This window comes from Myotis myotis, unplaced genomic scaffold (genome assembly GCF_014108235.1).
Source record: "Myotis myotis isolate mMyoMyo1 unplaced genomic scaffold, mMyoMyo1.p scaffold_m19_p_19, whole genome shotgun sequence".
NCBI classification, from domain to species: domain Eukaryota; kingdom Metazoa; phylum Chordata; class Mammalia; order Chiroptera; family Vespertilionidae; genus Myotis; species Myotis myotis.
Window position 1 is genome coordinate 5,417,235 of NW_023416323.1, and position 26,394 is coordinate 5,443,628.

The 26,394-nt window shown below is 41.8% G+C and overlaps 1 pseudogene; it reads left to right on the plus strand.

Moving 5' to 3' along the window:
- The first annotated feature begins 435 nt into the window (after positions 1 to 435).
- LOC118674707 lies at positions 436 to 26,213 on the plus strand (annotated as a pseudogene).
- Positions 26,214 to 26,394: the final 181 nt, after the last annotated feature.

Here is a 26,394-nt window from a genome sequence, read left to right on the forward strand (position 1 = left end):
CCCTCAGATGCAATGCTACCCTCTGACAAAATGGGTTGAGAGCCACACTTGTAGTGCAAAAACCATGAAACAGCTTTCACCTGAATTTGAACCCAGACAGTTTGGACCCAGAGCTCAGACCTTATCACCTGTTCCACCAGCTGGCATACCACCCTTTCTTGAGGGAGGTGCTCTTCATTCAAGGGCATTCCCCACCAAGGTACCTCAGGCCATCCATGGGAAGGAAGCTTTGGGATCCAATCAAGATGCTAGACTTCCTGGCCTCTGCAACATCTGCCACCTTTGGGTTCCCTGTTGCCTCTGGTGAGTTACAAGGAGTTCTGTCAAGGTAGATTTCTGGCATACTCTCTCCCACTAAGCACAGAAGAAACAATACACAGGGCAACCTACCGTTTAAGAGAAACAGCGGAATGGAAGGCAGACACAGCAAGGAGCATGGCGTTCTGGACTGGCCTGCTCCTCATCATCCTTATAGTCCTCTTGCTAATCTGGGGCCACCACACCTCCTGGGGCCACCTCCCTTCTGGACCCCGGCCTCTGCCCTTCCTGGGGAACATTTTGCAAATAGACCACAAGTGCCGCTTAAGTCCTTCCAGGCAGTGAGATGCGGAGGGGTGGACAGGAGGAGCTCACAGGCAGCAAGGCAATTGGGGGTCAATTTTAGGACTGTACTTCTCAGGCCATCCTGGGGTTTGGTTTCTTTCAGTCATAATCTGGCCAATATGCCCACTAGAGAAGCTTCTGGAATTCATGAGTAGGAATGTAGAAAAGGGAGACTGGAGGGAGAAATTCTGACAGACTGGAGACTTTGAGCTGTGGTCCTGGTTTGGGAGGGACTAGAGCTCAGATGTGGGGAGCCTCTGCAACTCCTCAAATAGAAGCTGGGAGGGTTTGGAAAAGCCGAGAGAGGAGGACACTTGGGGTGAGGGCTGCATGGGAGGGTTGGGGGCCTTGGAATGCAAGTGTGCCTTCTTCCCAATGGGGCTGCAGCCAGCCAGGTCTAGGCTACACTGGAAGTATGATGTGGGTGTGAAGATGGAGACCCTTCTCTTGAGTTAGGGAGTGAGATCTTGACCCTGCCCACACAGCTGCAGGATAAATATGGTGATGTCTTCATGGTCTACCTGGGACCCCGGCCTGTCATCATCCTGTGTAGGTAAGAGGTGCTGAAGGAGGCTCTGGTGGATCAGGCTGAGGCTTTCTCTGGCCGAGGGTACATTGCTATTGTTGACCCCATCTTCCAGGGTATTGGTGAGTGGGGATGGGTGGGGCCTGGGTAGAGGACCAGGGAATATTCTATGCAGCCTAAAACCTTCCCTGCATGCACCATCAATCAGGTGTGGTTTTCGCCAGTGGAAAGTCTTGGAAGACCCTTAGGTGATTCTCTCTAACCACCATGAGGGATTTTGGGATGGGGAAGCAGAGCATTGAGAAGCTAATTCAGAATGAGACTCAGCGTCTGGTGGAGGAGCTGTGGAAATCCCAGGGTATGCACTGGTCAGGACAGGGGATGGAGGGACAGACAGAGGTGGGTGAGATGGGGACACAGAGGGAGGAGAGAACACGACTGATGGAGAAGGATCCAGACACAGCCACACAGAGATGCAGGAACAGGCTTAGAGACAGAGAAAGAGAAAAAGAATGAGAAAGACAAAGAGAGACAGAGACTGGAAAGGAAAGAGGGAGAGTAAGAGACAGCAGAGGAGAGAGAGAAAGAAAGCAAGAGAGAAAACCTGAGTATGCTGAGAAAGATCAATCTAGAATCAGACACTGCAAGGAAAAGCCCTAGAAAGAAAAAGGTAAAGATAGAAATCGAGTCTGGGACACTCAGTGTCAGTGAGGCCAAGGACAAGGAACACTGGAGGCACTGAAAAGGGAAATCATGGAGGTTGGTCTCAAAGGAGAGTCAGAGAGAAGACCAGAGACAGACATAGAAAGTCAGATGAAGAGACCAAGAAAAACAAGAGTCACAGAGGGAAAATTCTTAGAAAAAAAAGCTGAGATGTAGAGGCCAGTGAAAGACGGGCTAAACCAGAGAAATAGAAAACACACACAAACACACACACACACACACACACACACACACACACAACACAACAACAACAACAACAACAACAACAATCACACATACTAAGAGAGTACCAGCCAGGCCAGAGCCACCCAGAAGGCAACCACTCATGACAGATCTCTCATCCCCAGGGCCCTATCTGGATCCCAACTCCCTCTTTAACTCCATCATAGTCAACATCATCTGCTCCATTGTCTTTATTTTTATATGAAAATCCTTACTGTTGATGCATGCATGAGTGCTTATCATCAAATCAGAGTGTGCAGTAAACTCCCCACCCCTCCAGAAGCTCCGTCGTTTTTGGAGAGCTCTTTAATGACCAGGACCCTAGATTCTGGGATTGATAGACTGATCGCTGTTTCTCAGTCTTTGGGTCTGCAGGACCCTAGATTCTTACAGCTGCTAAATTTACTGAATGAAGTCTTCACCGTTATCAGCTCTTTGTACAGCCAGGTAAGGCCAAAGATTCCATGGTGGCCAGCAATTGAGGTGAGTGGACCTTGGCAAGGGATCCGATGCTTTTTGTCCTGAGCAGCAAAACAAGACTGCATCAGAAGTTGGTGTTCTTTGCACACACTTCATCCCCTGCACCCTGCCAGGTGAGGCATTGAGTCTGACTGGGGATAGCAATCAGGCCTTCTACAAGGGTAGACTCTGAAAGAGGAAATCTCAGCAATTATAAGAGTGACTGGGGAAGGGTATAGCTGTTCACATATCAGAGAGGTTATTGTCTCTTCAGCTGGGAGGCACATTCTGCAAGCCCACGGGGTGAAAGTGCCCTTCAGATGCAGCTGTGTGTGCCGTCATAACTGCAACACCCACAGCACCAGCCTAGAGACTAGAACAGGTTCTGGCTTTCCTGTAGATGTTTGAATTTTTCTCTGGCATCTTGAAACACTTCCCTGGCACCCACACTCGCTTGTATAGTCTCATTCAAGAAGTGGAAGATTTTGTCACTGAGGTCATTGAGATGCACTGGAAAATGCTGGACCCCAGTGCCCCAGAGGACTCATCGATTCCTTCCTGCTCCTCATGGACAAGGCAAGGACTCTGCTGGATTGGGTGTGGGTGGGCAGGAAAGAGAGTGATGGACACACTACTGACACTGAGCTTGTGTGTTAAAGTATGATGTTTGTGTTTTTTAAATACTGTATTGAAATACTTCCCTAATATTTGTAAGAAAGCCACTGCTCACCCAATCCTCTGCTCCCCACACCCCATTTTTTCTTGAGCCCCTCTAGATTCCCCTCCATGAATGTCTGTTAAGAGGTAGCAACTAAAGAATTAACATCTGGCCCAGCAAAGGACCTTTTTTTTTAAAAAAAATTATTTTATTGTTTAAAGTATTACAAATAGTAGTACATATGTCTCTCCCCCCCTCCCCCCCACCCCCATTGCAAAGGACCTTTAAGACTCTGCTCTCCCACCCTCATTTTGATTGGTCAGAGACCCATTTGTGTTTTTGTTTTTTTAAACTCACTTGAGGATATTTTTCCATTGATTTAGTTTTTTAGAGAGAGTGGAGGGAAAGGAGAAGGGGGTGGGGAGAGAAACATTGATTGGTTGCCTCCTGCACTTGCCCTGACCAGGGCTGGGGTTCAAGACTGCAACCGAAGTGCATGCCCTTAACTGGAAATAGAACCTGAGACCCTTCGGTCCTCGGGCCGACACTCTAACCCCTGAGCCAAACTGACCGGGGCCCCATTTGTGTTTTGATTGGTAAGAGGCCCATCTCCCTTTGAGGGTTCATAGACCTACGTTTGTTCTGATTGGTTTGAGGCCCATGTCAGTTCTGATTATTTGGAGGCAGATGTTCTTCTAATTGGTCTAGTGCCAAACAGGTTATTAAATATTTTCAATATCACCCATATAATGATAGCTGCAGGGGCCAGTCAGGGGAGCAAAGATACCCAAGGACAGAGAAGATAATAACAACAACAAAATATTAATCCCTCACATTTATTGAGCACTTACGTACAACCCCAGATGATAAACTAAGGTTCATAGAGGTCAGATTCTTGCTCAAAGACACATAGTTAATAATTGGTAGGACCTGTGTTTGAACCCTGGTAGTCTAGCTCCAGAGCCAACCCTTCTTCCATATTTTTGGCCTTGAATAGAGAAAAAAAGAAAATAAGAATAGAAAAACTGGCATAGAGTAACATGGGGTTGGGCAAGTAGAATAGCTCCAGAAACTGGAAATCTTTGCAAGGGGTGATGTTAAGAATTCTCCATCACTGCCCCAGGAGTGCTCTGACCCTGAGCGTGAGTTCCACCATAAGAGTCTTCTCCTCATGGTGGTCCAGCTGTTCTTTGCTGGTACAGAGATCTCCAGCACCATCCTCTGCTGTGCCCTTCTACTCCTTCTTAAGAACCCCGATGTCTTAGGTAAGCTGGGCTTAGCATGGGAGGGTGTGAGGGTGGGTGAGTGTCTCTGCAGCCAAACTGGAAGTTGGTTAGGTGATGGGTGAAGATAGACAACTTCTGTCCTGAGATCAGTGTGAAAAATATAAAGTTTACCCCTGTAAGTATTTGCAACTTACACTAAAGCTTTGCTGCTGACAAAGCTCTTTGAAGTTGAGGAGGTACTTACAGTTTACAAAATATTTTTTATTTAATGAAGCACCCTATGTTCTAGAAGGTACTTTTTCCTTATGAAACACTCTTTGCAAAAACACTTGGGTGATTATAAGGTGGTTTATGCTGATCCAGGCACAAAACATAATCATTCACAGAGCATTTTTTTCTTTAATCAAATGTGTTATTTATTTATTTATTTATTTACTTACTTACTTATTTATTATTTTATCTATTATCATTTACCCCCTCTTCCACCTCCACCCACCAGCCTGCCCCATCTTCTATCAACACACTGTTGTCCATGTCCATGAGTTCTCTCTCTTTTTCTCCCCTTTTTTTTGCTTAATCCCTCCACCCTGCTAACACCACTACCACCAGAACTATCTGCCTGTTAGAGAGCATTTTTTAGTCTATGAAACACATGGCTTTTGACAGAAACACTTAAGTTGGCAAAGAACTTGATTATTTGTAACTTATTGCTGATTTCCAATTAATTAAACATCCCTTGATTGAATCTCATGCTGATGGTCTGCAGATCAGACTTGGAGAAACTCTCATCTCATCAAACCCCTTTATTTTACAGGTAAGAAATTTAAGGCCCAGAGTGGGGAAGTGACTTATATAGGAGCACATACTAAATCAGTGGAACAGCAGGATATGATTTCAGTTCCAGCCAGAACTCATTTTCAGTTAAAAAAAAAAAAAAAAAAAAGGCGGACCTTAGTGTTGAATGAATTTCTGTCTACCTATCATTACCCAAGTTATGAAATATCAGGCAGGACTTCTCCACAAAGAAGCCATTGATTTCTTTCTTGATGCGTTCATTAGGAAGGGACAATTACCCCACAGCTTAGTAAGTAGTTCAAAAGGCCTTCCCAAGAGCCTGCAGGTCATTTTATGGGTCACTTTTTTGAGCACATTGTTATGGACTTTTGGGCGGAGGAAATATTTCTCTCTAGTCTTTTAGGTTCCTTTGGCTCATCTAATAATTAACTTTACACGAGACATAGTCACAAGAGAACATGACCAAATTTAATTACATACATATGCATGGGGTCCCCACATACATGAGAGTTTCAGAGACGGAAAGTAAAATGACATGTATATGTCATCCTGAGCTAAAGAATACGGTAAGTGACCTGGGTCTTCAGAGGAGAGGAAGATAATTCATAGGCTGATAAAAAGAGCAGATTTTTAGTAATTAGGTATTTTCCCTACTATACAGATAGGTCATAAAAAGTGATCTCTGGTAATAACACATTATGGGCAAGCCCCTAATTAAAATTCTTCTAGGAAGTTAAGGGAGAAAGAGGGTAGAAGTCTCTCCTGAGCCTGCAGGGTCTTATTGCCTTTAGGTCAAAATAATCTACATACCAAAGTAGCATATTTTGGGGAGGCTGGTCTGAACCCCTTCAATCCTGCCTTTGAAACTTTCTGAAAAGTTTCACATTCCAGAAGTTGGGCCAATAGATTGCTCCATCTCATCAAACCAATCTCTTAGTTCTGAGAACAGATGAGTTCAGTTAAATAGTTGTATCTCAGTTCAGAAAGTGGTGAGGTGGCCCCCCAAAGTTAGGTTTTATGGTACAAGAAATAAGGTATTTTATAAGAGGCATCTCTGTGGAGAAAAACAAAAATAATAATTAATGATTGGAGAAGACTGTAATCTCAGGTTCTGCGTTCTGAAGGCCATCATCAGTCAAGCAGAGATCCAGATCTCGGCTCAAGTCCTCTTCAGCTGGGATAAAGGCAGGCAGGGACTCTGGTAGATTCCCCTGGTCTGCAGTTTGAATGTCTGTTATCTTTCTGAGTGGCTGTCCAACAGGCACAAAGATTGCCCATTCAAGGGCTACTGTGGTGATTTCCTTCAGTTAATATGAAGTCATTTAGCTTTAGTTTGCAGGACTTCAGGAAAAAGAGAATTTTAGTTCATAATGATTCCAAGTCAGAAAAGTGAGAGAAAAATTGGAAATATTAATTCAAAAAATTATAGTAGGTATTGGAGGACACTAGAATTCAGGGTCTAGTCCATTTTACAGGTAGAAAAGAAAACCTCAAAAGATAACAGATAGCAGTAGAATTTGATATCCCCAAAGGCATGTTACTGAAACATCATTTTTCTCTCTAAAATCACCCCTATTTTTACCAAAAATAGCCAAATTCAGGCTAATTTGTTTGTAAAATAAATCTAGTTTTAATGAGCTTGGCCTGTTCTTTACACAGGTGTAGCAAGAATAATCAACATCTATAGTTTCTTTTGAATGTGTCTTGCTAGAAACTTTCACAAGGAATCTTCAGATTGACTTTTAAAGGTCTCTTGAGACCAGGAAAGTCAAGCAAGGACTTGCCATCAGACTCTGCCTGCAATGCCTATAGATTTGGGTAAATTCCTCTCTTTTCAAGGTCCCCAAAATATCCTGAGGTTCCTGTGCCTGCTGCAGGGCAGAACCTTTCTTACTCATCTGGTAAGACTTCTGGGAACTCTGTAAGAAAGGTACTAGGCTGGCCCTGGCCGGTTTGGCTCAGTGGATGGGGCGTAGGCCTGCAGACTGAAGGGTGTCGGGTTCAATTCCGGTCAAGGGCATGTGCCTTGGTTGCGGGCACATCCCCAGTGGGAGATGTGCAGGAGGCGGCTGATCAATGTTTCTCTCCCATAGATGTTTCTGGCTCTCTGTCCCTCTCCCTTCCTCTCTGTAAAAAATCAATAAAATATATTAAAAAAAGAAAGGTACTAGGCTGAATTTTCCAAGTAGGCTTTATTGGCTTCCATAAATCAATCTTAGTTCCTTAGAGCTGTATGTTATATCTGAGTCTATGCCTGTCTCTTTCAAATATGACATTTCAGTCAAAGGCTTGAATAATATAGCCAGTAGAGAGAAAAAGATAAATGTTTCAACTCTGCGTACAAAGGTATAATTTACCAAATTGCACTACGTCATAGGTAGCTTAGGAGAAAAACAGTTCTTATATCTGGAAATTGAATAAATTAAGCAGAACTATTTCAAAGAAAGTCATAACAGTTTTAACTATCATTTTTCCTTTTAAAAATTTTAATAGAATTTGTTGGAGGTGACACTGGTTTCAAGTGTAAAATTCTGTAATACATCATCTTGTATTGTGTGTGTACCATCCAAAGTCAAGCCTCCTTCTGTCCCCATTTATGTTCCCTTTTCCCCTTATACTTCCTCCACCCCTTTCCTCTGGCAATCACCACACTGTTGTCCATGAGGTTGTGTTTTGTTTTTGCTTCTGCTTGATCCCTTCACTTTTTACCCAGTCCCCAGCTCCTCTCCCCTCTGATAGCAGTCATGCTGTTCTCTCTATCTATGATATTGTTTTTCTTTTGTTTGTTTATTTTGTTCATTAGATTCCATTATCTTCATTAGTTAATTTAGTCCCATGTAATTAATTATTATTGATCTTTTATTAGCAGTTTTATGAAGCCATCAGTTTCTTCATTAGAGTTCTTCAAATTCTTATCCTGTTCAATGGTATGATATAAAAGTTTATTAGAATCCTGTATTCTAGAGTAATATCAGAATCCTTTCCAAGAATTGCTCTGAAGATGAAACATATTTGTGAAAGCATCAAAGTAAGACAATAACTGTAAATGACAAAAATACTTATTTGCTCTTAACAATTATATTCTACATGGTTAAAGATCTCATGAGAGTACAGTGAAATTGACAAAGAAATTTGCTTATTTCTGTAACACACAACTTTCTAAGATAATAACTAGTATTATTAGTAACAGCCTTGTACCAAGATATATCAGAATTTCAAAATTTTTATACAATTTCTAGAACACATTAATACCCACACAAATGTAATCTAAGGAGGTTTAACATTGCTTATTTGACAATGCTATCCATGTAACATATGTCCTTGTATATGGAGAGAGAACAAATCTTTGAGATATCTCAGGGACTCTATGACAAAGTTCAAAGTTAGCTAGAGATCTAAAGGACTTATTTAGAATTTAATTTGGGTAAGTTTGTCAGCTATATCAAAGAGGTTGTAAAACACTTGACTTAATAGGATCATAGGTCATTATGAAACAACTAGAGGCCTGATGCACGAAATTCATGCAAGGGTAGGCCCTCACAGCCCCAGCTGCTACCTTGGCCCTCGCAACCCCGGCTTTGTCCGGAAGGTCATCTGGACGGTTGTTCTGCTGTTTGGTCTAATTAGCATATTAGCTCTTTATTATATAGGATACTTAATTACTCATTTAACCATACCAACTATAAAAGATTTCAAAGACAAATACAGAAAGTCATTTAGTCGGGAGCAAAATTTAGCTCTTTTAGAAGAAACCAAGATGGCGGCATAGGTAAAAACCGGAAATTGCTGCCTCCCACAACAACTTCAAAAATACAACGAAAAGACAAAACGGACATCATCCAGAACTACAGGAAGGCTGGCTGAGTGGAAATTCTACAACTAGAAGGAAAAAGAAAAGCACACGTAGACTCAGAGGAGGTGCGGAAGTAAAGTGCAGAGGTACAGAGGCTCAAGCGCAGAAAGGGGAGGGCACCTGAGGACGCGGCTGTCTTTTTGAATCGGGAGGGAGTCACAAGCTCCTGACTGCTCTGAACTTCGGTTCCGGAAGTCTCTGGGGATCCAGGACTCATACGGGGAGAAACTGGACTGTCTGGCAGCAGGCAGAACTCTGAACTTGAGGGCAGCTTTCCCTCAGAGGTGCTTGCAGCAATTACCGGGACAATGAGATGCACAGCCCCTTAGGGAAGGGCTGAGGATCCACCATAGCTGCTGGCTCCGTCCTTTGATTCCCTGAGACCCCACCCCACCCAGGCTGCGGCAGAGGCTTTTGCATATGAATGCGCTGGCCCTTTGCAACCTGAAAATTACCTAACAAATTGCAGCTGGGCCAGACAGACCCAGAACTTCCAAGAGAAGGCCCAAGACCCCACATCAGCTTGCATTGATTCACAGCTGGGCCTCATCTGGGCACCTCTAAACTCCAAAAAAGGAAGGGGAATCTGCAGTTCTCTTCTTAGCTCCTGCGGGGTAACCTCAGGCAGGGGCTAAATTAGCACCTCCTTAGATCCAAGAGGCAGTGTACCCAGTGGTCAGAGTGGGACCATCCAGATTACAACTCCTCAGATTCATAAGGGACACACTCAGGGGGCAGACTCAGTGAGCACCAAAGCCCCACTGAAGCAAGTCTTGCCCCAGAAGGGTGTCTTCAGCACAGAAGTTCTCCCGCTGCACACAGCTGATTCTCACTGCCAATTGGTCTGGAGGTCAATTCCTCCCAGTGATCCTACAACAATCAAGGTGTAACTACAACAAGACTGCACAAAGCCCACAAGGGGGTGCACCAAGAGTGTCTACCTCAGGTAACTGGGGAGGCTGAGCCATTCGGCCCTACAGGACACCTAGCACACAAAGCCACTCTACCAACACAGGGAAGCATAAAAAATGCGGAGACAAAGAAACAGGTCACAAATGACAGAAATGGAGGAAAGCAAATGACTGGTTATAGAGTTCAAGGCTACGTTTATAAGGTTTTTCAAGAATTTTATGGAAACCGCAGATAAACTTAGTGAGACCCTGGAGGATATGAAAAAAGACCAACTAGAAAGTAAGCATACACTGACTGAAATAAAGAATAATATACAGAGATCCAACAGCAGACAAGAGGATCCCAAGAATCAAGTCAAAGATTTGAAAAAGAAAGAAACAAAAAATACCCAACCGAAAAAGAAAAAAGAAAAAAGAATCCAAAAATATGAAGATAGTGTAAGGAGCCTCTGGGACAACTTCAAGCGTACTAACATCAGAATTATAGGGGTACCAGAAGAAGAGAGAGGGCAAGACATTGAAAACCTCTTTGAAGAAATAATGACAGAAAACTTCCCCTACCTGGTGAAAGAAATAGACTTACAAGTCCAGGAAGCGCAGAGAATCCCAAACAAAAGGAATCCAAAGAGGACCACACCATGACACATCATAATTAAAATGCCAAGAGCAAAAGACAAAGAGAGAATCTTAAAAGCAGCAAGAGAAAGAAACTCAGTTACCTACAAGGGAGTACCCATACGACTGTCAGCTGATTTCTCAACAGAAACCATGCAGGCCAGAAGAGAGTGGCAAGAAATATTCAAAGTGATGAACAGCAAGAACCTACAACCAAGATTACTTTATCCAGAAAAGCTATCATTCAGAATTGAAGGTCATATAAAGAGCTTCACAGATAATGAAAAGCTAAAGGAGTTCATCACCACCAAACCAGCATTATATGAAATGCTGAAAGGTATTCTTTAAGAAGAGGAAGAAGAAAAAGGAACTCTTACCATTTACCACAGCATGGATGGAACTGGAGAGCATTATGCTAAGTGAAATAAGCCAGTCAGAGAAGGATAAACACCACATGATCTCACTCATTTGTGGAATATAATGAACAACATAAACTGATGAACAGGGACTGATCCAGAGATGGAGAGGCATTGATTGGACTGTCAGGCCTTGGAGGGAAGGTAGGGGAGGGTGGGGGTAAGGGGGAAAGATCAACCAAGCATAATGGCCTAACCAATGGACACAGACAACAGGGGGGTGAGGGCATGAGCGGGGGGTAGGGGGGTAGGGGGTAACGTGGGGATAAGGACACATATGTAATATCTTAAGAAATTAAAAATATATATAAAAAATTAGCTCTTAATATTAACAAGACTAGGTTTACTTAAAAACCTGCTGATAAAGAGCACAGGAAATCATATTAATAAAAAAATATTGCCTTCCTTTTATAATCTCATATCTGGGGCATACTAGTACAGGAAAACTTTTCCTTTTGGCAGGTAAAAGAAAAATTAACTTTCAGTTTCATATAAGTACATTATTGATACTACAGCTCATTTTGAAAAACCCCTATAGATTAAGAATTGGTAGTTATAAAATAGTCATGGGGGTGTAAAGTACAGCATAGGGAATATAGTCAATAATATTATAATAACTACTAGAGGCTTGGTGCACAAAAATTTGTGCACTCTGGGGGGAGGGGGATCCCTCAGCCCGGCCTGTGCCCTCTCGCAGTCTGGGACCCCTCAGGGGACGACCACCTGCTGGCTTAGGCCCGCTTCCCAGGGGAATGGGCCTAAGATGGCAATCAGACATCCCTCTGGCAGCCTGGCAACCCTCGCGGGATGTCCACTTGCTAGCGGGGAGCAGGCCTAAACTGCAGTTGGACATCCTTAGCGCTGCTGAGGAGGCAGGAGAGGCTCCCACCACCACCGCTCTACTGGTAGCCATCAGCCTGGCTTGTGGCTGAGCAGAGCTCCTCCCATGTGAGAGCACCCTGACCACCAGAGGGCAGCTCCTGCATTGACCGTCTGCCCCCTGGTGGTCAGTGTGTTTCATAGTGACCAGTCATTCCCAGTCCTTCTGCTGTTAGGGTCAGTTTGCATATTACCCTGTTACTATATAGGATAGAGGCCTGGTGCACGGGTGGGGGCCGGCTGGTTTGCCCTGAAGGGTGTCTCGGATCAGGGCGGGGGTCCCGCTTGGGTGCCTGGCCAGCCTGGATGAGGGGCTGATGGCTGTTGCAGCTGGTCACACCCCCTTCAGGGTGGGGGTCCCCACTGGGGTGCCTGGCCAGTCTGAGTGAGTGGCTGAGGGCTGTTTTCAGGCTGGTGGGCAACTGAAGCTCCCAACCTCTCCTTTTTTCTTTTTTTAAATTCTGGTATTTATTTACCTTCTATAGCTGTCACTGGAGCTGAGAGCCGGCTCCAGCTCTGAGGCTGTTGCCAGCTGAAAGCAGGTGCCTGGGGTTTGTTTAGGTTCTATAATTGCAACATTGTTGCATCCGGAGTGCAGAGCTGGGCTGCGGCAGGCGGGGAACCTTGGCTTCCTCCATCACTGGAGCAAGCAAGCCTCCTGTTCGCTTCAGCTGCCTGGCTGCTGGCTGACATCTTGGCTGGCAGTTAATTTGCATATTCTGCTCATTAGCCAATGGGAAGGGTGTCAGGGTTATGGCCAATTTGCATGTTTCTTTTTTATTAGATAGGATTCCATAATTTCTAGAAATATATACTTTTTCATAGTATAATTTTTCAATGTGGCATGAGACATGTTTTCTTTTAGTTTATCTGTAATAAGAAGCCAAAAGTAGACAGGCTTCTGTTTGGTAATTAATGTTCCATTATTTTACCTTATTTGGAAATGATCTAGGTATTCAATGAATTTAACCTGACTCATCATTTAACTTAATTAGCAAAATTCTAAGGGTATAAGTTACCAGAGAGATTTGGAAAACTGTTAAAAGTAGACATATCATAACATTGCTAAAATAAAACTCATCTTCCATACATCTACTTAATTTATTTGCTCTTAACAATTATATTGAGACTACTAATTTTATAAGACATTAATGCAATTAGCCATCACCTTAAGTTATTTTCCTTGATAACATGGATTTATTCAACAAAAAAACAGGTAGAACAAAAGTGTTATATTTAATTCTGATAACACCAAACACATACCTATCTTAAACTAAAAAAATTACATTAGCTTTAGTACCAAATATTTACCCCAGAGCACATGAACCTGAAAAGCACTTTAGTTAGTTTATATTTTCAGAAGTTTAATATATAGTTATTTAAGTCAATTAAGTAGAGCTCTTTTACAAATTAGCAATACCATGTGGAGTAGAAAATACCAAACATATATGTAACATACGTACATTTATAAACATTCATAGACACATATATGCAAACAGAGACCTTACATAGTTTTCATTTAAAAATTTTAGCCATGAGATGGGTATGATAATGTAAAACTTACCAGTTATAAAAGGAAAGTTCAGTTTATCTGCTCAGATGGTTAGAGATTTTTCTTGTTAATATTTGTGAAAACAATTAAGATTCATATTTGTCCTTGACAACTAATCATATGGAAGCTGTGGAGCAGCTTGTATTTTTTTTGAGCCTCTTTTTTTTTTCTTTAGGTTTAGGAATTGGGAATGGGAAAGATAGATAGGTTTTGAATTGTTCCTAGAATTGCATTTCTGACTGGAAAGATTTGTAAAATAAGGAAAATTGATCTCAAGCTCTGAAAAAATTGGGTTGTAACTTAAGTGACATCATAGGGTTATGTACCCATCAACTACATCATCCTAATTTGCTTCTTTTCCTCTGGGTGCATGCTTTCATTTTAGCTTAGGGGAGAAGACCTAAAAACATTCCTCTCAGGCTCTAAAATTAGGCCAATTTTTAAATCATAGAATTATTAAATTTTCAAATATCTTATCGGGTTTCAGCCAGGACAAACAGAAAATGTTTCTGGCAGTATTAAACAATATCATGGATTCAAGATTATGTAAATCTTCTGAACTTCCAGAGTCCTTCTCTCCAATAGCCCAAAGAAAGAGCTGACAGCCTGCATGTCCCAGGCAGGCAGAAAGCCAAGCTTTGGGACAAAGGCAATAACTTTCTTCAGGAGAGCTTTAACTATGACCCTAGATTGGCCTTTGTCCACACAATAATCTCTTTAGAGTAGGAAAGCAATTTAGACAGAGGATTACTGGAATGAATATTCAAAGGAGTATAGAAGGGAGCATTAAGAATTACATCCATCTTACATTTTAGGTATCCTCTGTATGTAAATTAAAAAAAAATTTAATCCTCATCTGAGGATATGTTTTTATGATTTCTGGAAAGAAAGAAAGGGAGAGAGAGGGAAATATCAATGTGAGAGAAATATCAATGGGTTGCCTCCTATATGCTCCCCAACAGGGGATCAAGTCTGCAACCTTTTGGTGTACAGGACGACGCTCTAAACCCATGGTTGGCAAACTGCGGCTCGTGAGCCACATGCGGCTCTTTGGCCCCTTGAATGTGGCTCTTCCTAAGCCTTAGGAGTACCCTAATTAAGTTAATAACAATGTACCTACCTATATAGTTTAAGTTTAAAAAATTTGGCTCTCAAAAGAAATTTTAATCGTTGTACTGTTGATATTTGGCTCTGTTGACTAATGAGTTTGCCGACCACTGCTCTAAACCAACGGAGCCACCTGGCCAAGGTTGTGTCTAAATTTTTTTATTAGCCTATTGCGACAAAACTTTCAAAAAAGCTATTGAAATTTTTTTTCTCAAATATAGCCAACTTAAAAGATCTATCATCTGGCCACAATGAGTAAGATTAAAAGCGACTCAAGCAAATAAGCCTTGTTATGGCTTAACCAAGGATGCAAGAAGCATCCTACATAACAGTACAAATAAAAAATACAGCCCTCACAAAACCCAAAAAAGTTTATTCCCAGAACAATTTAAGAGAGCAAAAGCCCTCTGTTGCTACAGGCAGTCACTAACAAAGCGAAGAAGATTGAGATGACAAACCTTTCCTATGACAACTTCCCCTGAGAGCGGGCATAGCCAAACTAGGAGACAAAGGGACAGCTGAATCCCCAATCTATTTAGCTGGCTGCCAAATGCACTCCAGTATGGCAGAGTCCTGTTTCTTCTGATCACAAAGTCAAGTTCTTAGGACATAGCACAAGATGGAAGGAATAACTTCATTTGGCTTTTATGTAGGGGACCCAAGTCAAGTTTGTGTAAACAGATGACAGTATGGAGAGAACTGTATATCTCCTCCCCAGCCTGTGAGCCTGGCTCAGACAACAGGCTTTGAGGGAGTCTATTTCTATGTTCTATCCCTGTGGTGTTTCCTTTTTATGAGAAAAGACATAAGAGACATACACAAAGGAAAGGATGACTATCTCTGAGAGGAAAGTATCAAAGAAACCAACCCCAAGTGTTTCCAAGTAAAGATGTACATAGGGGTGGTAGTCATAGTACCTAATGAGCCAGTGGGCACCACCCATCAGACTAGATTCTGACTTTTATGCTGGTATCTGGACTTGGAGGCCTTTGCTAAGCTATATGTGAAACTTTTAGTTGATAGATCATGGAAATGTCCAAAAAATCTCGAGGAAGGTGTGTCAGGGTAGTTGGTATCAGGAGGGCTTGGGACAGTTATTCACCACATGGGGCAGAATCATTTCAATATTTCAGTTCCCAACTGTAGAGCTGCACAGTAGGTGAAGCTCCTTATCAATTGTGGTGCCCTAATGATTCAACCACTCCTTGGTGGTGGTCATTTGGGGCCCTTGGCTTTGACATCCTCTAGGGCACTACTGTGTACCCCACATCAACTCTGTCCTCCATGACTCACAGTACTTTGAGAAGCCAGACGTCATCTACCCTGGCCACTTCCTGGATGTGGAGGGCAACTTTAGGAAGTGGGAGGCCTTCATCACTTTCTCCATGGGTAAGCCACGTCCTTCCCACCCTATAAGAACACTGTTCACCCTTTCTTCTGTGTGTGACTTGCTCCCTTTGTCCAACCCCAAACGTGGTGAACATTTTTGGAAAAGTTTTGAATTCTGAAGGAAAGAGAAAGTAAGACTCCCAAGAGACAAAGATGGTCTGAAGGGGAAGGACACGGAGGAGGTTGATGGTGGAGAAAATTGGAGACTAAGTCAGTGATGGAGATCAAGTGAAAGACACAGACATACACAGGCACCCACATGAACACACAAAGAACAGACAAATAAATGATCCATTATTGAGTACCTGTTATGTGCCAAGAACTGGGAAAGGCATGTTCAGTTTTTCTTTCAAAATAAAATATCTTTATTGTTTTTTTCTAATTTTTATATAAATTAGAAAGTAATAAAGTTGAAAGTAAAAATCACCTGTAACTCAGCACCAAACCAGACTTGTTAATATTACAGAGATGTTTTTCCAAATTTTTTTATTAAATATGTGCATGCAGTCCTAGCTGGTTTGGCTCAGTGGATAGAGTGTCAGCTTGCATACTGAAGGGTCCTGGATTCGATTCCAGTCAAGGGCACGTACCTCGGTTGCAGGCTCGATCCCCTGCCCTAATCAAGGCATGTGCAGGGGCAACCAATCGATGTGTCTCACTCACATTGATGTTTCTCTCTCCCTGCCTTCTGCTCTCTCTGAAAAGTCAATGGAAAAATATCCTCAGGTATGTGATGGTAGATAGATAGTTAGATAGATAATAGAAAAGTAGATGAGAGAAAGGTAAGAGGGGGGAAAGGGAACAGAAGGGAAAGGAAAAGGAGAAAAACTTATTGACTTATTTTTTTGTTAGCCAGTTATTAAAATTCAAGACCTGAAGTACAGTGAGGACCAGGAGTCACTTGGGACACTAACATCTAAAGAATACTCACTCTCAGGTTTGTACAAGTACCCTGATCCAATCACTTGTCAAATAATTCAACTTTCAGCCATTAACTTAAAATTTGTCATATGCTAAAAGGTTAAGTATCCTTATGTCTATTTCTGGTTCGTTTACATTAAGTCACTGATCTGTCTTCCTCTTTTAACTATTAGTATACCATAATGTCAGAATTGTTATATCTTTACAGTATGTTTTAATATTTTACAGGGGATAGTCTCCTCCATTACTCTTCTTTTTCAGATAGTATTGTGGTTTCTGTGACACATTTTTTTTCTTTCAAGTGTACTTTAGAATAATTTTTCAAGGTCTCAAAAAATTTCAATAAGATCTTTAGGAATTATATTTCTGGTTTCATTTGTATAGGTTTGACAACTTTACAAATTTAAGATACCTCAGACAAAAAGATAGTGTGTTCATTGAATCTACTCTTGTATGATTTGGTGGCATCTTGGATTTTTTTTTAAACTAGGTTTTGCATATTTCATGCTAAATTTATTCCTAAGAAACATGGAAGAAGAGTGTTGCTATTGTTCATAGAACCTCTTTGTACTAGTCAGCTGTGGCTTCCAAAACAAAATGCCACAGACTGAATGGCTTAAACAACAGAAGTCTATTTCTCATGGTTCTGGAGGCTGGCAGTCCAAGATCAGGGTGTTAGCATGGCTAGAGTCTGTGAGAGCTCTCTTCCTGGCTCGCCGTTGTCCACCTTCTTCTGTGTCCTCCCATGGCAGAAAGCTCTGCTGTCTTTTCCTCTTCTTATAAGGACACTAATCCCACCATGGGGGCCCACCCTCATGACCTCATCTAACCTCAATTACCTCCCAAAGGCCCCACCTCCAGGTTAGGGCTTCTACATGTAAATTTTGGGAGGACACAATTCAGTTCATATCACTCTACTAACATAGTATTTTTAATTGTTTTCATTAGTATTATGCTTTTGGGGGAGATATTTTTTCCATAACTGGACTATTTTATAGTACTTTTATTACTAACAGTTTTTCACTGTGTCTGCTTAGGGTTCCTGATAATTGGTATTTAGCTTCTGCAAATGATGACACTTTCAGTCAATTCTTTCTTACATTAAATCCATATTTTTTCCTAATATCATGACCTAGCGCTTCCAAAATCATGGTAAAGAATAGTAGTAATGGTGAGCAATCTTATCTAATTCCTAATTATAAGAAGTATATTTTCATTTTTTCCATTAAGCTTAATGCTGACTATGACCTTTTCCAGATATTTGTGGTTATTCTGCCACTTATTTTTTCTCAATTTAAAATTAAATTTTAAAAAACCTTTTTTCTCTGCATTTTATAACAGGTTCTTTTTAAAAATATATATATATATATATATATATATATATATATATATATATATATATATCTTTATTGATTTCAGAGAGGAAGGGAGAGGGAAAGAGAGACAGAAACATCAATGATGGGAGAGAATCATTGACTGGCTGCCTCCTGCACATCCCCCACTGGGGATAAAGCCCACAACCCAGGCACGTGCCCTTGGCCAGAAACGAACCAGGGACCCTTCAGTCCGCAGGCTGATGCTCCATCCACTGAGCCAAACCAGCTAGGTCAACAGGTTCTTTTTTAAAAATTTAAATTAAGATTTGGTGTTGAGTATTCTCAAATATTTTTTCAGCTCCTATCAAGATGGTCAAATTGCTTTTCTCCTAGACTTGTTAAAAAAAAAATAGTAGATGTCTTAATGTCAGATCATACAGTGTCTTGTAGAGTGGAGACAAGAGAAGCCCCGGAGGTAGGGGGCGGGCCCAAGGCCCCTCAGAAAGTCATGGCCTGTATTATTTAGGGCAGGCTAGCCTAAGATTAACAGCTTGAATATCTTAGCTGCTTAAAGCAAAAAATTAATTTTATGCTCATGGAAATGTCCATCCCACTTCTGTAGAAATGGGGGCTACTGAGACTCTATCCTGACACATGCAGAAACTAGAAAAGCAACATAACACATCAGTGTAGCTCTCACTTTAATGGCCAAAACAAGGCCCATCCAAGATGAACAGGGCAGAGATGTTTATGCACCCAGAGGCATGCCGTGAATATTTAGGAACAGTAATGCACTTTACCACACTGCACCGGGCAGCTCTCGGCCCCTCCTTTGGACTGCAGGGCAACAGGATGCAGTGCAAAGTGTGGCCCAGCCCAGGGACATGTTTGTGCCCTCCCTTGTTTACGCTAACATAACCTGTGCTAAAGTCAATAATGGATAATAAAGTCAATAAAAGACTCCATCTGTATGGGACACTTTGTGAAGTTTGACCCCATCTTTGTAGGGAGATATGAGTGGGAGATATGAGAAGCAGAAACTTCGGGTGATGGTGGGAGGAAGTGCTATTCAAAATGCTTATCAAGCATGATGTGGCCACTGACCAATCAGAATTGCCACTGGTTGGTGCAAGATCTGGGTCTGGTAGGCTTCCCTGTTAGTTGCTGATTGTGGGCAGGTGGAGTACATGCAGAAGGGACCAAGGTGGCCAGACCACTGCACCACTCAGAAGCTTAGAGCAGTGACTGTGCACCAATTGTCTAGAAGTAGTTCAATATTTTAACAGCCAAGAAGGGTACTGGTGCCCACCTACTGCATATCCGTCTAGGACATTTTCACATAAATTTGCTTAGTTGGAAACATACTTAATCAGAGACACAGAAAAAGATAGAGACAGCAAACAGAGTCCAAGAGCGACAGAGGAGGGCATGGTAAGGGATAGGCTGAGAGGAGGTGGGGACTGAGAGAAACTCATGCATGCACACACACACCCACACACACGCACATACACACAGTTGTTACTGTTGTTGGTATTGAGGACAAGAATAGGAGCATATGCAAATCTATGTAAATGAGCATGCAAATGTCTGGGGAGATGGAGAGTTCCCAGGACTCTCCCAATGACACACCCCCTCTTTACATCCTCGGGAAACCGCCTGTTTGTGCTCAGAGCTCTTCCTCTTCTTGACCTCCATACTGAAGAACTTTTCCGTGGGCTCTCCCAAGGCCCCAGAAGATATCGACCTCACTCCACGGAAGAATGGGCTGGGGAAACTGCACCCTGTGTACCAGCTCTCCTTCCTGCCCCGCTGGGGAGAGAAGGAGAAGGGATATAGTTCCCTTCAGCGTCCTTGCCTCCAGCCTCCATCTGTATCCACAATGAACTTTTAGAGGCCGCCTACTCCTCCCTGCTCACTGTCCCCTCTGGAAAGTACCTTCCTGAGTCTCTCCTTCATCCAGTCTGCTAGGCACCATTCATCCCCAATGGTCTGCACTGCTGACCCAGGATAAAACCTTAGGGTTTCTGGGCCAAGAAATACCTTCAGAACCTTAGTGTTACCACCACCTCTAGCTCAGCTTGGGAAACTGAGGCCCAAGTGAGGGAATGATTTAGATCCAAGGTCACCCAGGGTAGCTGAGCAGAATCTGGTGCCCTGCCGCTCTACCTTGTCTCCATCTATAGCCCCCACTTCCACCCTCCTGTTTCTTCCTTGAATTGGAAGAGCCAGGGCAGCCCTCATGTTCTGTGCCATGTGACTCCAAAATGTCTCTCTTACCTCTCTGATTTTATTCTCCAAAACCAGTGAGATCAAAATAAAGCTCTGCTACCTCTGGGCCAAATGGTTATCTGTGCTGCCTTGTTCTTTTTTTAATTTATTTTAAGTAAAATTTGCATAACACAAAATTAACTATTAATTTTGAAGTGTACAGTTCAATGACATTGAGTAAAATGATAATGTCTTGCAACCATCACCTCTATCTAGTTCTAAAACGTTTTCATCACCCCAAAGCTCAGTCCCCATTCTCCCCTCCCTCTAGCCCAGTGGTTCTCAACCTTCCTAATGCCATGACCCTTTAATACAGTTCCTCATGTTGTGGTGACCCCCAACCATAAAATTATTTTTGTTGCTACTTCATAACTGTATTTTGCTACTGTTATAAATCATAATGTAAATATCTGATATGTTATATGTGTTTTCTGATGGTTGCGACCCACAGGTTGAGAACCACCGCTCTAGCCCCTGGCAACCACTGATTCACTGAACTTAATTATTCTGGATATTTTTTATAAATGGAATTAGTATACAGTAAGTGACTTTGTGTCTGGCTTCTTTCACTTAGCATAATGTTTTCAAAGTTCATCCACAATCCAGCATGTGTCATTATTTCATTCCTTTTATGGTTGAATAATATTCCATTGTATGTAAATACCGTATTTTTTTAATCCCTTCATTAGTTGATTGACAGGTGGGTTGCTTCCACCTAGTGGCTATTGTGAATAGAACTGCTATGAACATTTGTGTCCAGGTGGCCCTGGTTTTGTTTTTCTCTTCTTCTTTATCAGGGTGATGGAAGGTGCTCTTCAGCCTCTTTCAGACCTGAGGTTCTGGAAGGATGGGGCCAGACCACCCCTCTCAGATCCTCTTCACAGGCAGTTTAAAGAGTAAATGACAAAATTGATAAGGTGGCTAAACCAGGAGGACCAAGTATTATTTACCTGGCTGATAAGTAAATACATCCACTCTTCACATTGAGGCTCAGAAGGGTGGAGTCACTGTTTTTAGGTCAGTGACTCAAATCTGAGCATGATGACTTGCCAGGCTAAGCTCTCAGGCACAGGGCAGGAAGTGGGGAGAGGGGTGGCTTTCCCATCAGCCCATGCCTTGGTTTTTCTCCTGCCCCGTGCTGAGGGGCCCAACCAAGGCGTGTCTGGAGTGAGGTCGTTTCATGGTGAAGGATGGGAGAGATGGATGGTTCCTGGGAGGATGATGTGGGTATGGGGCTGCCAAACAGTCAAAGGAACCTCCTCCCCTGTCCGGTTGCATCCTCTCTGCCAGGCAGGCGCAGTGTGTGCTGTCTCCAGTGTTCAGGAGAAGGGAGGCTGGGGCTGGGAAGGCAGGAGGGTCTTACTGCGCTGTGTAAGAGACTTTGCCTCTTGTAAATAATTTATTATAAAGCATAAAGCAATTTATTGTTCCACATTATAAAGCATTTCGTAGTTTAAGGCAGGTAATTTCTCAATTTATAAAATTTGTTGTCCTGAGCAAAAACCTTTATCTTTTTACATAGTATTCTGTGGTATAAAAGCTCTTTGTTGTTTATAGAACATTTTGTATAAAGATTTTATTTTATTTTATTTTTATGCTCCAGATAATTTCTTTTTTTCTTTTTTTCTTTTTTATTGCTTAAAGTATTACAAAGAGTATCACATATGTCTCCTCCCCCCCCCCCTTGACAATCCTCTGGCCTCCTCTACCCCCCAGTGTCTTATGTCCATTGGTTATGCTTATATGCATGCATACAAGTCCTTTGGTTGATCTCTTACCCACCCCCCTCCTGCCCTCCCACCCTCCCTGGCCTTCCTGCTGTAGTTTGACAGTCTGTTCCAGGCAGCTCTGCCTCTGTATCTATTTTTGTTCATAAGTTTATAATGGTCTTTATTATCCAGAAATGAGTGAGATCATGTGGTATTTTTCCTTCATTGACTGGCTTATTTCACTTAGCATAATGCTCTCCAGTTCCATCCATGCTGTTGCAAATGGTAAGAATTCCTTCTTTTTTACAGCAGCATAGTATTCCATCGTGTAGATGTACCACAGTTTTCTAATCCATTCATCTACTGATGGGCACTTAGGCTGTTTCCAGATCTTAACTATGGTGAATTGTGCTGCTATGAACATAGGGGTGCATATATCCTTTCTGATTGGTGTTTCTGGTTTCCTGGGATATATTCCTAGAAGTGTGATAACAGGGTCAAATGGGAGTTCCATTTGTAGTTTTTTGAGGAAACTCCATACTTTCTTCCATAGTGGCTGCACCAGTCTGCATTCCCACCAGCAGTGCACAAGTGTTCCTTTTTCTCCACATCCTCTCCAGCACTTGTCGTTTGTTGAAGTGTTGGTGATAGCCAGTCTGACAGGTGTGAGATGGTACCTCATTGTTGTTTTGATTTGCATCTCTCGGATGATTAGTGACTTTGAGCATGTTTTCATATGTCTCTTGGCTTTCTGAATGTCCTCTTTTGAAAGGTGTCTATTTAGATCCTTTGCCCATTTTTTTATTGGATTGTTTGTCTTCCTTTTGTTAAGTTGTATGAGTTCCCTATAAATTTTGGAGATTAGGCCCTTATCAGATATGACATTGGCAAATATGTTTTCCCACACAGTGGGTTTTCTTGTTGTTTTGTTGATGGTTTCTTTTGCTGTGCAGAAGCTTTTTATTTTGATGTAGTCCCATTTGCTTATTTTCTCTTTAGTTTCCAATGCCCTAGGAGCTGTATCGGTGAAGAAATTGCTTAGGCATATGTCTGAGATTTTGTTGCCTTTGGATTCTTCTAGTATTTGTATGGTTTCCAGTCATATATTTAAGTCCTTTATCCATTTTGAGTTTATTTTTGTGTATGGTGTAAGTTAGTGGTCTAGTTTCATTTTCTTGCATGTATCTGTCCAATTTTCCCAACACCATTTATTGAAGAGACTATCTTGCCTCCTTTGTCAAATATTAATTGAGCGTATTGGGTGGGGCTGATTTCTGGGCTCTCTATTCTATTCCCTTGATCTATATGTCTGTTCTTGTGCCAGTACCAGGCAGTTTTGAGAACAGTGGCTTTGTAATACAGCTTGATATCTGGTATTGAGATCCCACCTACTTTGTTCTTTCTCAGGATCGCTGCAGCTATTCGGGGTTGTTTTTTATTCCAGATAAATTTTTGGAGAGTATGTTCTAGGTCTGTGAAATATGCCATTGGTATTTTAATGGGAAGTGCGTTGAATTTATAGATTGCTTTGGGCAGTATGGACATTTTAATGATGTTGATTCTACCAATCCAAGAACATGGTATGTTTTTCCATCTGTTTATGTCTTCCTCTATCTCTTTTTTCAACGTCCTGTAGTTTTCTGAGAAGAGGTCTTTTACCTCTTTCGTTAAGTTTATTCCTAGGTAGCTTAATTTTTTTGGTGCGATGGTAAATGGGATTGCTTTTTTAGTCTCTCTTTCTGCACATTCACTATTGGTGTATAGAAATGCCATAGATTTCTTGGCGTTAATTTTGTATCCTGCTACATTGCCAAATTCTTTTATTAAGTCTAATAGTTTATTGATGGAGTCTTTAGGGTTTTTTGTGTATAATATCATGTCATCTGCAAATAAGGACAGTTTTACTTTTTCATTTTCAATTTGGATGCCTTTTATTTCTTCTTCTTGTCTAATTGCAATGGCTAATACTTCCAGTACTATGTCGAACAGGAGTGGTGAGAGTGGGCATCCCTGTCTTGTTCCTGTTCTTAGGGCAAATGGTGTTAGTTTTAGTCCATTGAGTGTGATGTTGGCTGTGGGTTTGTCATATATGGCTTTTATTATGTTGAGGTATGATCCTTCAATTCCCACCTTGCTGAGAGTTTTTATCAAAAATGGGTGTTGAATTTTGTCAAACGCTTTTTCTGCATCAACTGATAGGACTATGTGGTTTTTTTCTTTCAATTTGTTTATGTGATGTATCACGTTTATTGATTTGCGGATATTGTACCATCCTTGCATCCCTGGGATAAATCCTACTTGGTCGTGGTGTATGGTCTTTCTGATGTACTGCTGGATCCGATTTGCTAAGATTTTGTTGAGGATTTTGGCATCTATGTTCATGAGGGATATTGGCCTGTAATTCTCTTTCATTGTGTTGTCTTTACCTGGTTTTGGTGTTAGGGTGATGCTGGCTTCATAGAATGAGCTTGGAAGTGTTCCTTCCTCTTGGTGTATAAAGATTTTAGATGGTATACAGAATAAGCATGTATAATCACTTTGTGGTTTAACAAAGCATTTCACAACTTACAACAATTTTACTGTTTCCAAACGCCTTAGCAGCATGCATTGTTATAAAGTAATTTCCCATATTACAAAACACACACACACATATTTTATTAATTCCTTTGTAGTGTTCACAAAGAAATTGCCATTCACAAGGCCTTTACTTCTCCCTACAGAAAGCATCAAAATAGAACAGTGCTTAATGATGGTGCAAGTGCTTCCGAGCCACCTGACGGGAGTTGACAAAATGCCCAGGACTCATTTGATAACTGTTCACTGAGAATCCACGGTGGTCCAGGCAGCTTGCTGAGACTGGTAGTTATTTCCTTCCCCACTTGATGTCAGTCCCAATAGGGAGATGTCCTGCCCTATTGAAACTGACATCAAGTGAGGGAGAAAATAACTAAACAAGATAATGGCAGACAGTGATAGGTGCCATGGGTAGAGGACAGAGTGGCAATGATAGTGAATAAGAAGGGTTGGTGAGCTTATTGAGAGCAAAGGCTTTCATTCACAGAGCAATGCAAGAGTACTTTCCCAAGCAATTGGTTATCTATAATGCGCTTTCCTGTTTAGAAAGCACTTTGGAAGTCATCACCCCACTTGACTCTAAATTAACTTTGGGAGGTGAGTAAACATCATAAACTAGTGTTGCTTCTAAAAGATGTTATCTAGTCCAACCCCACCTATCAGACATTAGGAGACTAAGGCCTAAGAAGTGAGATGGATATTCAATGTCTCAAAGGAGACCAATGGATGGGCCAAACTTGGAACCGAGGATTCTAGGCTCCTCCTGCTTGTCACACACCATCACAATCCATGTTCACAGAAAAGAGTTGGAATTGGGGCTAGTATTGTGGGATGGAGCCCTTATACCTGCTGAATCTGATGCTAACTCCAGGTAGTTAGTCTCAGAATAGAATTGAATTGTAGGATGCCTCATTGGTGTCAGAGAATTGATGGCAAGGCAGACACAGGGGCAATAAGAGTATTGAGGAAAAGATTACTGGGGAGAAAAAGGAGAGGAAGAGGGCTAAAGGAAAGAAAGGACAAGAATAAAATGAGACAAAGAAGCACAAAAGATGATGAATGAATGATGAATGAATGAACTTTAATGTGCCAGGTAATGTTCTTATAGTAGGCGTGTTCTTATATCTCACCTAGAGGGGGTCAAATATATGGTGACAAAAGATGATTTGACTTTGGGTGGTGGGCACACAATGCCACATACAGATCATGATATCATAGAAATGTACACTTGAAACCTATATGATCTTATTAACCAATGTTATCCCAATAAATTTAATTTAAAAATAAAAGTATATCTTATACTTGGATACAGGAAAATTTGTTAGTAAAGACCTGAACCCAAATGAAAACCTCAAGTCTTTCAACCTGGGACCCAAGCTGATGGGGAAGCAGCACCTTGAGGCAAGTTCTTCTCATACAGATGACAGCAGCACAAAAAGCTACCAAAGCTGGGCCACCAAATTCAGAGACTGTTTGCTTCCTGTTGGATAATGAGTCACATTGTCAAGCCCAACATCAATGGGGCTGGGATACAAAAAATGGGAGAAAATGTTTGCAAATCATATTGGAGAAAGGACTAATATACAAAATGCACACTTACACACCCTAACAGCAAAAAACAAATAATCCGGTTAAAAATGGGCAGAGGATCTTAACGGACAGCTTTCTAAAG